This window comes from Aptenodytes forsteri, unplaced genomic scaffold (genome assembly GCF_000699145.1).
Source record: "Aptenodytes forsteri isolate BGI_AS27 unplaced genomic scaffold, ASM69914v1 Scaffold54, whole genome shotgun sequence".
Lineage (NCBI taxonomy): Eukaryota > Metazoa > Chordata > Aves > Sphenisciformes > Spheniscidae > Aptenodytes > Aptenodytes forsteri.
The window spans coordinates 13,870,373-13,881,922 of record NW_008796044.1 but is presented as its reverse complement, the minus strand read 5'-3'; positions in this window follow the sequence as shown (position 1 = coordinate 13,881,922).

The following is an 11,550-nucleotide window of genomic DNA, read 5'->3' as shown; positions in this document are numbered from 1 at the left end:
GCGTGTTCAGGCATCTGAACAGCAATCACGCTTTAATTGAGCTAATTAGGAGGGGAATTTTTTTTTATTAATTATTTATTTATTTTTAGTCGGGTTTGTTCGGCTCGGGCAGGTGTCCGGGCACTGACAGACCTGAACTGGGCGCAGAAGCCCTGCGCGGCGTGCACCCTTCACGCGTGGGGCAGTGGGGCGGCAGCGCTCCGCGGTCTGCTGCCGCGCTTACGGGGCAGCTCGTCCCATGTATCATTTTATAGAGGATTTTAAGCCTGGGATCAGGCGAGGCTTCAGAAGAGTAGGTATCCATACACCTGTCTCTGTCTTGATATACATATATATTGTGAACGCGTGTTTTATCAGCAGTTTTTCCGCAAACATTAAAAATTCATATGCAACCTACTTTGCTGTGTGTAATACAAGAAATACAGTCAGAACAAATACAGTAAAACAGAGGTTTTGTTATGCTTTTTTTTTTTTTAATACAGATATCTGTATTTCCACAAATGCATAGAAAATTGTATTACTGCAAATACAACTCCACAGACAGGTATTTGCTTTGTAACTAGAGTTGCAGATCATCAGGTTTTTTGTTTGATTTCTGGGGCTTATTTTCTTAATCTAGATTTCGCCACAGTGGGTAAGTAATTCAAAATTCAAGGGATTAAGAAATACCTGTGGTATTTGTCTGGCTTAAATACAAAGATGTGCAAGTGTTGACTGGTAATTGAATTGTATCTTGCATTTTTTTTCATTCTAGAGCAGGTCTCGTAATTGGGAATTTATCAACATTTCCACTGGGGTAATTTTACAGGATTATCCACCCTCTGTTCTTCCTGCTGGTTCATCTGGACTCTGTGGAGTTTGCTGCTAGCAATGAAGCCTTCTGTGGGGGTTTATTCATGCTATTACTGAAATGGAGCCCTTCGCATTCGGATTAACTCTTAATTCACTTTTCACCTGAATCGCTTGGATCAGTCCATTTATAAAAAGGATACTACCATGCATCTCTTTTCTGTTTGCATTTTGAAGTTGAACTCTGAATACAGTCTTGATGTGTTCAGGCTGTTTACTTTGCTTGAATTTTAGAGGAAGAACTGAAATATAAAGATAGATGAGACTGTAATACTGCCTGGGCAGGTAAATACTTTTGATGTTTTATATATGAAGACCTGAAGACATGTTACAAAGGGTCACGAATAGAATGAGCATGGTACCTTTCAAGGTAAAAATCACTAAGATCAGGCTGTACTAGATGTTAGGAAGACGTTCTTCTAAGCAAGTGCAATGTTCATGATGGAAACCACCGTCTTTAAAAGGGGGTTGAATGCTCCCAAGATGGAGCAAACTAAAAATTCTTTCCCAACAGACGAACAAAAGCATCTATTTTTAAAAGCATGGCAGTGTAAATAAAAATGGTCCTGTTAATCTATCACCAAAAAGCTAAGTATTTTTGTTTGTAGCGCAGTGTGTCTTATTTGGATTACAACCATGCCGAGGAGGCCGGGTGGTGAAGCAGAATTCCTCCTTCCAGTTGTGCAGTCCCTGCTGCAGAGGCCCTGGTTCTGTTTGCTAACAGACCGTTGAGTTTTAAATTGTTTTCTGTTTTTGTTGTGTAATTTTGGCTGCATACGTGTATATGTGCAGTCTGTACCGTTACATCCCTGGCCCAAATGGTGCTGCCTTAAGCGAAGATCATAGACAGATGATATCTTTATGAATTAAGATGCCTTTCAGTCTTCAGAATTGAAAGAATATACAAGAATTGTCACTTATTTCCATAGGGGTTTTTTGCTAGGAGAAATATATAGTATTCAAAGGTTGCAGTTGTGTGTGATGAGCTTGAAAAAACTACCACTGACCTTAAAACCCCACAAGAATAATCTCAACAGACCCTACCTTTAGATTTTAGTCCTAGTTGCGGGAGACAGAGGTTGACCCTTGCCCTGTTGCATACAACATATCTGGGGGGTTTTTAATCCGTATATTGAGATTTTACACTACTTTCGGTGTCAAAATACTTTACTGACGTTACTGAATCCAGTCTAAATTTAGACTGCTTCATGGTGTAATTTTGAAAGCTTTATACATAAATTGCTCAAACTGAGTCACTGCAGGGTTTCATCTGTTTTGTATTCCTTCTTCAGCATTGGCGCTTCACACTTAGAAGCGTGATTATCGTACAATATCCTGCAAGATTATTAGCATTGTATTAGGTGACATAATTTATGTTCCTACATTGAAATTGGGTTGTAGAAGTCTACTCAACAGGGAAGCTTGGCATAAGCTTGGAGACCTGCACTCACAATTTCTACATTGAGCAATTTCTGCAGTTGAAGTCTTGAAGAGTTTACAAATGCTTAGGCAGGTCCCATAGAAAAAGCTGTTTAAATGCTTAACGTGTACTTTTGAGCTACTAATTACACTTCCAAGATGGTGCTTATTTAAAAAAAAAAAAAAAAAATTGGCAACAACTCAATTTTTTCTTTTGTACGACTGCAACATGAATCCTTTTGTTAATGCCTCAGAGGGCTTTTTTTAGGTGAAGGAATCAAGGAGGGACTAGGGGCAGAAAATATATACATGGTTGTTTACTTTAGAATTAAATACTTGCTGTTAGTATTCCAATTTATGCTATAATGGACCTCTGCAGGAAGAGATTGATTTTAATTCATTAGACTGGGAAAACCGTTAGGTATGTTATAGAGGCTGCCATCTAGACGTTGTGATCACAGCCTGGATATTTTGATGGCTGTCTTGTGTGTCTTAGTTCATGTTCCTGATATGCAACCTTTATTCTGCAAGTGAAGCGGCTTCCTACCTTAAGACTGTCCTAAAGTTTCTATACCATTCTATAATACCAGTATCTCCAAGGCCTCCTTCAGCTCTTTGAGTTTCCCCCTTTCCTTAGCAAGGCAGCAGTTTCAGTCTGAAGACTGGGGGTTTCTAGAGCATGCTGAAGCAATCTGAGAGAGCGCTCATGCCACGAGGGTACAGCATTTTGCCATAGTTAGGATACCATGAAGTGTACCATAATTTAGTATACTGCATATTACAGGTAATCTGTGCAGCTTTACTGCTTGAGCCATTTTGGAGTATATTGATGAGTGAGGTGTGGATCCTGCAAGTTGATCTGACTTAAATGGCGCTCCACAAAAGTATCTCTGTGCATAGATCAGTTTGCAGAGTCGGGGATCAGAAAAAAACTTTAAGCACTGGCTGCGCTTCAGAGGCAGATCCTTTCATGTGCTTTTTGGAACAAAAACCACATTGAACCGACACCTACAAAAGACAGGGAGGCTTGAAACTAAAGTAAAACACAACTAGGTTTGAGCATGCACCGTCTGATGTATATCACCTGTCAGAACAAGGAGACGGCATCGTAATGGCTAAATAATAAAAAGTATTAATATGTTTTATGCCAAACTCTGACCATTAACACTTCTTAATATTCTTTTAAAGAAGTTTTAACAGTTGTCCACCCAACAGAAGAGCTTTGCCTGACAAAGCAAAGGTCCTGTGGACTAAGATGGAGGAGTTTCAGTGCTGCCTTAATCACAGTTCATCTGTAAATAGAGTACTTTCAGGAACAAGAGTTTTTAGGAACAAGTGATCTGTGTGAAGAATAATTAAAACTAGGAAGGAATCCTTGCTTTGCTGAGGAACACAATGAAAGATCCACCTCTGGAGATTTGAGAATTGATCGTACAGTAATTGCCAGTCATGGCATAGATGCTTTCTGTGTAGGGAGCAATGGGCTGTTGCCCATTGATCACCCCATGGTTTCTTCTGGTATAGTATGTCAGGGCTTTTCTCCAGTGGCAGAACTTGGAAAGCTGCTACTTTGGTTGCTCATTAACTCCACATAATCTACATCAGTACAACCGTCGTTGGAGTAGCGCTGAGAACCAACTAGTGACGTGGCTGGAGTGGTGATACTTTTTTTAAACCACCAACAATAAACCCCACTTTCTTAGCTGGCTGTCGTTGTTGGTTTCAGCATTGTCTCATAAACAGCTGCATCAACACAACGGAGGGAGGTGATGAAGTGGAACGTGGGGGGGACAGGGAAGAAATCTCGAGTTGGCTTTGCCACGCAAGAGCATGGTTGTGGAACAACATTCTCAGGCTTGTTGGTTTAATTTGAAGTAAAAACAATCTATGAATAGTCTGGTTGCTTCTATCAGGATGTGGCTAGATGGGTAGAGTGTGAACGAGTTCTGTAATATCCTGATCTTCAGTTAGTTTAGCAACTCTAATATTAACAAGCATTTAAATATCTAGAAATTGTTTTTTAGGAAGATTTTTGTATTTAGATACTGACATCTCTTGTCAAGCTCTCGTTCAGATCTATAGCAGGAATGCTGAAAATGAGCTCATGTCCAAATTTTATTTAAAATAGCTAGGTTATCTCTTACTCCTGAGTTCTATTGCAAGGCTAAGAAAGCGAATAATGTTTTGTGTGGTGACTTCATGTTTTCACCCACAAAACAACAGAAATGTGGTAAGTATTCTGCAGATGCATAAAGGAAAATGTGGTAAGGAACGTTGTGGTATACGTGCCAGTATTTAGAATAGCTTATTGAGTTGGACCAAGACAAGAAATTGTGCAGTAGTTACTCTAAAGAAGAATTAATGTTCCATGTATTGTGAAGAATCATAACTAAATTGTCAAATATGATTGTCTGGACACAACCAGTGGAGTGAGATCTGGTATTGTATTAACGTTTTGGAGTGTAAGACCATTCTCATTAGCTTTCTGAAGACGTTTGTAGGTGAAGCTTTTAAGGCTTGGTCTTACTGCCTATCTGCATTTTTAAAACTTGAAGCTAAATATTTTACAGCGCAGCTCTTCCTTTTAAAGTTGATCTTTTAGGTTCCATCTTATTCGTACAGTATAGAATTATGTAATGCAAGTAATTCTTAAAGTAATTAGTGAACCTGACTGATCTTTTAATGTATTGGCATTTCAGAATACACTAAAATAGAAAATGCAAAAATCTGAACATTGTATAGTACTCATTAGCTAGCCAAAGTGTTTCTAGGGATGCCAGTTAAAGGTCAGCCTTTGCTTTGCAGTTTGGTTTTGCATTAACGTTTGTTTTGTATACAGCAGCCTTTTACTATAGGCATAATTACATACAATTGCTGATAATTAAGAACTATTCTAATCATCTGGACTATGTCTATGCTACACTGAGAACACTTGGACATAGTATTTCTAATCATAAAATGTTGAGTTCTTTATCGTGAGTCAGATAAAACAGATCTATCTTGTAGGTCTGTCTGGAAGGTGGAGCCGTCAAGGACCTCTGTGCTGAATTGTGCCTTTTGTATTCTGACCATTTTAGAGTTCCTTTTTGAACGCAAACTAGTCTTTATAGCAACTGAACATGGAAGTGAAAATTGCTTCTTTGCACTAGTGAAACTATGGTAAATAAGTTTTTCACGCCTTCCAAGGTTTAGGGGGTTACATGTACACCATTAAAATAGTGGGCTGCAGGTTGCTCATCTGATAGGAAGGTGTGATTGCAAGAGGAGTGGAGGGGTGGCAGGACGGGCAGGAGGAGAAGTAGAGGTTTGGAAAATGGCAACCTGCTACACACCTTGTAACCAGCCAGTTTGCATTTCTATGCACAAGTAGTTAGGGAGGACAAAGAAACCTTAATTAAGTTTGAAATACCTGCAGGTCAAAACTTAATAATACGGTCGTCTTAAAAATATGAATTGACTGATTTTTGGACTTAACAAAATTTAAAGCCTGATCTAGTCAGTGCTATATAGCTCTATAGTCTAATCAAGTCTTCCTGATTTGAAAACAGCAAATATCTCCTTTGACATTTATGGCCCAGTTGATCTGAACCGGGATGCTTTGCTTCTCTTAAGTTTCAGGAGGGTTATGTCTCATTTTAGTCAGCTTCTGCTAGATTAAGGGTTTTGCAGAACTTTTACAGCTTTATAGATTTTTTGAAAGAATATTAAAGCATTTGTCAACTTCTGAGTTTTGTGTAGTAGAACTTATATATGCAAAATCAAATAACTCATCTGATTAGCCATATTCCAGATATACTCACATGAACTAATGGGTATTGACTTAATCAGTATCTTGTATTTATTATTACGTAGTTGTAATGCATGTTCACATCCCACTGCATTATCTAAGTCTGAAAAAGAGGAAGGGTAAGTTGTGGTTTTGTATTGGCAGTCATGTAAAATTCTAGTTTTAGAAGTCCTCAAAATACGATGAAGAAGCATTACTTTCCTGATGAAGCCATTAAATCTTAATATACTAACAGCCACTAAAATGTGATCCTACCAAGTGAAAAAGCACTTGGAATGAATCAGTTGACTTTGTGTTGACTCAACAGCATTTTTATTTTTTTAATTTAGATTATTCCAACATTAAGCTATAAATTGGGTTAAAGGGATCTTGACACTTTCCCACACATTACAGTTGAGTCTCCTGGGGGTGAGGAGTGTTTCAGGAGTCATTCTTGTGCTGCTCCCCTGGGCTGCTCCGGTTCTGCCTGTGGCCACAGCTGTTACGTGCCATCCCTCCCCACACTAGGTAAAAGGAAATTTTTAATTCACAGCATGTATTCGGAAAAATTCAGGTGTTACCCTTTAGCTAATTTCCCAATTGATTTTTCCTTTTCCTAGTCTTATTTTTTCGATACTATAAACTTACTGTAAAAAGAAAAATTACTTGAACAGCCTTTTTTAAATAAAATGCCAAGAGCATTTGCACTAGTCAACAAATAAGAGGTGTTTACACAACAGACTTGATATTTACCTAAAAGTAGCATACTAGTAGGAAAAAAAAAATCTGTGTTTTCTTGCAACACTGATGTTTTCTTTGTGTATATTTCAATAGAGCAATCTTGTTCACTCCTACAAAGTTAAATGTAAGGGTGTATTTCAGTAGATAGGCAAGTCCTCAAATTTCCATTTATTCAGCATCAAAATATCTGTATTTTTAGTTCTAATGTTCTAATAGTATGCATTCCTCTAATTTGAGGAGGCTTTAATTCTTTCAATTTTTTTTCTTTTAGGTGGTGGCTTACACCTGCATTTCTGAAGTTTGGTTTATCTACTTGCACACTTGTGTATTGTAGCAAAATATAGCCAGAAGCTGTATTTCATAGCAGGATGCAAGTATTCTTCCATATTATGGTGTATACCTGCTAGTAGTTGGGAAATCCAAAACTGTAGGTGTATGTTAAGATTTATTTTTAAAAAAACCAAAGTTTCAATTTAGCGTGTTCTGAATAAGACATTGAAAGAAGTAAGACTGATGTGAAATTTAGCAGGCTTTGTAGGAACAGTATCAGGCATACAGAAAAAAACATTTAATTCTCTAGTTTAAGTTTTCTGTCTCGGGGCAGGGGAGGGGGTCCCAAATAATTTTAAATGAGTTTAGCTGAAGTACATTAAATTTACTTCACGTGACACGAGGTTTAGCAGGGATGCGTTGGGTACTTGCTTCCTTTCCTCATCATGGTATCTTGGCTATGAATATTTTTTCCATCACTGTTCTGTATTAAGATCACTGTCTAGTTTGTTGCCGATGCATGGTATAGACCGAGGATAAATCCAGTCATTGAGTCAACTCACCAAGTGTGTAAATTCTGTAGGGACTGACCTTTATGATAAGCCTGTTGAAGCTTCTGTTGCTTTTCTGTGAGAAGACAGATGTTGCACCTTGTCATCCCAGGCAGGGACAGTGTCCGTTTTACGCCGGGTTGTTGCTTCATTTGCCTGTACTTCAAGCTGAAACGTAATTAAGTTCCCATAGGAGTTCATAACTTGCTGAGTGAAGTGCCACCAGTGACAGGACAGTGAAAGCAGTAAGCTTGATTCATTTTGGAAAAGCGCTTGTTTAAAGAACGGTTAGTGGGTCTTTGAGCGGGAACGAGCAAATCTTGAGTTTTATAGTAAAAACTGAAATACACCACTATGTAATTACCTTAAAGAATTTTTTCCAAAGCGTAGTAGTTATCTTTTAGATGTACTTCTGTTCCCTTTGAAGAGGGGCACTGTTTGGAGTTTAAAGCAGTAATTTCTGTTCATTCTAATAAAGCTCAACAGTAGAGAGTAACCCTTTAAATACAGGTTAACATTTCTGATTAGCCTATACATCGCTCGAACTGCTACAACTTTAAGTTATCTAAAAAGCAGTGTACTTTGCCTTCAGTTAGGATTTCAGACTTTGTTCAGTGTTACTATTTAACTGATGCATGGGTGAGGGTGGTTGGAAGCAAGATTTTGCTTCCTGCTGTGTGAGAAGAGATTCGGGGAGGTATGGCCAGAAGGACAATTATGTTGTTGTCCTGATTTCAATCCCGTAAACAGCTGTGCTGCAAATCCACACGTACATTACTGCTATACAGGAATAATAATACAGGAAGCTAGGCTCCCTCGAAGATATTTTTTTTTTCCTCCTCCCCCTTAGCATTTGGGCAGTTTAATTCTCTTAACCAGCTCCTTTTGTTATCAGACAAAAGTCAGTGCTAATGCGAGAGTGAAGTGGAAATACACGGTCCTGGGGAGGAAGGAACTGCAGCGGGACCAGCTTAGTTCTGCTTCATGCGTCGTAAAACCACAGTGCAAGTGGCTGGTGGGGGGGTTGAGGAGGATCCTAAATTAACTTTGAATTCAAGACATACCAGTCAATTTAAGAAACACTTGTAGTTATGGGGAAAGTAATTGGAACCCATTTTCAAATGAAACTTTGGATTGCATGGAAGAGAGTTTCAAGGTTAAAGGCGCAAGGCTACAAATGAGTTGTCTGGGATGAGCTTCCAGTATTGGGGTTTGGAGAAAGAAAGAAAAGTCTCCCATATGTGCTGCCATTTTCTTACGAAATCTTTGAGCAACTTAATGGTTTATAATTAATAGGAAGTACTGTAGATTGCATTCTATCCTGCTATTTTTCAGCAGTGCAAAAGTCATTTATTTGGTAGGTAATACTGTACTGCATCGATAAATGGAAAATTACTTAAATTACCTTGTTACTTCTAACTTTGTTAGATCTAGATTTGTATAGTTTATTGGCTGTTTCTAATTAAAGTCACAAGAAGTTTGAGTAATTCTGCACTTGATCAGGTGTGGTGCTACACTATCCTGCTATTTTTCAGCAGTGCAAAAGTCATTTATTTGGTAGGTAATACTTTACTGCATCGATAAATGGAAAATTACTTAAATTACCTTGTTACTTCTAACTTTGTTAGATCTAGATTTGTATAGTTTATTGGCTGTTTCTAATTAAAGTCACAAGAAGTTTGAGTAGTTCTGCACTTGATCAGGTGTGGTGCTACGTTGTTTACTTCCCCCTCCTGGCTGTCTTCTGATCTAGACCAGCTTATTAGCGATAAGTAATATCAGGTAAAGGGTGGGGAGAAGTCAACAGAAGTCATCAACATGCATCAAGAAGTTTCAGAAGCAGAGTTGTAATGCTTCACCATAGTGATCTTGAGGTATTTCTAAAGGTACTCACATATTTGTAAGTGGGATTTGTAAATGCTGCTTAGTAGGTATTGAAATAGTTATTTCAGAGTAGTTGATTAGATCAGATAAAGTTGTATCTGAACGTTAACCTATGCTGCTCTCACTTGTTCCTTGTTTTCTATGAAGTTTTAGAATTCACGTTTTCTTTGCCTAATTTAAATTTTGATATGGAAGAAGCTGATGTTTCTAGGAGAGTTTTTGTAGCAATCTTGCTATCTACATTTATAGCAAAGCTAATACTATAAAGGATTGATGGTACTTGGCCTACAGGAGTTGTCTAATACATTTAGTTTTGAAATAGAGTTAGTTTATCTGTGGTATTATAGAAAGTATTTCAGGAAATGAAGAACTGCTGTAGTATTTTCTGTTGGTGGCTTTTTAAAAAAAATCAGCATTAAACTGTCATGACGATCATTTTCAAAAGAGCACGTTTTTTTGAGAGTAAGCAGTAAGGGTTTTTTAAACCCATTTTGATTAAATCCTTCTCCCTACCATCTTCCAATTTCATAAAAATGGCAGAAGGGAAGAACAGGAAAAAAGTCACCGTCTTTCCTGCCCTGTCATTCAAAGCAGTTTCCCCAGACTATCATCTCTGCATTTTAGAGGCATTATTTATTGGTGAATTACGTAGTCATCTGGAGCATTAACTACTTCATAGTCCAGCTTCCACCTTACACACGCCTATAGCCTAGGAGACGTACCATTTCCAAAGCCTTGTTGGGCAATGGTCTGAACTCCCTTCATTCTTCTACAGCTAGCAGTATAGCTAAAACAGCTTGGCGTTCGGGCAGCTCCTTCTTTTCTAGGCCACCAACTTCTCCTGACGCCGTACCCTTCATGGCACTGGTGCTGCGGCTGTAAGTGCTCCTCAGGGGCAGGGCAGCAGCTGTTGCATAGCGCAGCACACCCGCTCACATGGCTGCTGCTAATCACGCCATCTCTTGTCCAGGACAGTTCTCTGAAACAACACCTAGCCTGGCTGTTCATCACCTGACTGCACTCATTGCTTTAATCTGGAGAGACAGGCAGCAATTGGTACAGGTGCACCGCAACCTGTGAATATTTGGCTTTGTCTCCAGTGGTCTGTTCCTGAGTCAAGCCGGAGCCAGTGCTCCATCATCCACTTGTATTGGCCAACTTTGTCAGCTCTTCTTCTAACAGGTTGCCCTCCCTTGACTTTATCAACCTTCAGGTTTTTTCTTTCTCTTTATGATCCTCATCATCCTTGCCCTGCACTGAAGGGTCTTGTCTGCCGCTGCTCTCCCTTGCCCTGTCCTACTGCCTTTCTTTCAGTACCTCTGTGCAAACAAGGGCTTAAAACTGGGTCTACGCTGAAGGCTCAAGATCTAATTCCCTGTGTCAGACCCTTTGCACTGCTGACCTCATTGGCCTCTTTTGGCTCAGTTTCTTTGAGGTAAGGGGTGTTAATTCTGTGTTGGGACTAAATGACCTTGTGTGGGAATGGGCAGCCATGCTCCTCTTGAAGTCTCAAGCTCTCCTGCTTTTACAGCTATTTAAATAACAATTTTAATAACCTGGTACAAGATAATAAACAATTTCATTTGCATTCAAACGTATTTAAATGTCCTCTTCATTAAATTTTTATAGTCTGGGGTGTGTTCCGGGCATCCGTGTCATATCTTTGTTTATAAAGATTTTCTCCTTTATGAACTAACTTGCTGTATGTGATAACAGCCTAATGTCCAGTGGTGCTTTCCACCGTCTGTGTTGGTGTGACTGAAAATTACAGGTGGTGTAAGCTCTTTTGAAAACGATCATCATGATAGTTTAATGCTGCAGTTACCAATGGCTCTAAGGTTGTTCAACACCATTTTATGGGTCTTGCTAAAAATTGCTTTAGTCTGACAAAACTGTATCACTTAATCTGACGTTTACCTCAGCTTTGATGTTTAACTGTAGCAGCTCAGCAGGCTCTAAATTTGGATTTGGGGAGGTGGAGAAAGGAGGAGAGACAGTGATTTGTAAAAGAGACTGATTTTCTTGAACTACTCCATGCTGTGAAGTTTTGAAATGCAATTCAAGGTATTG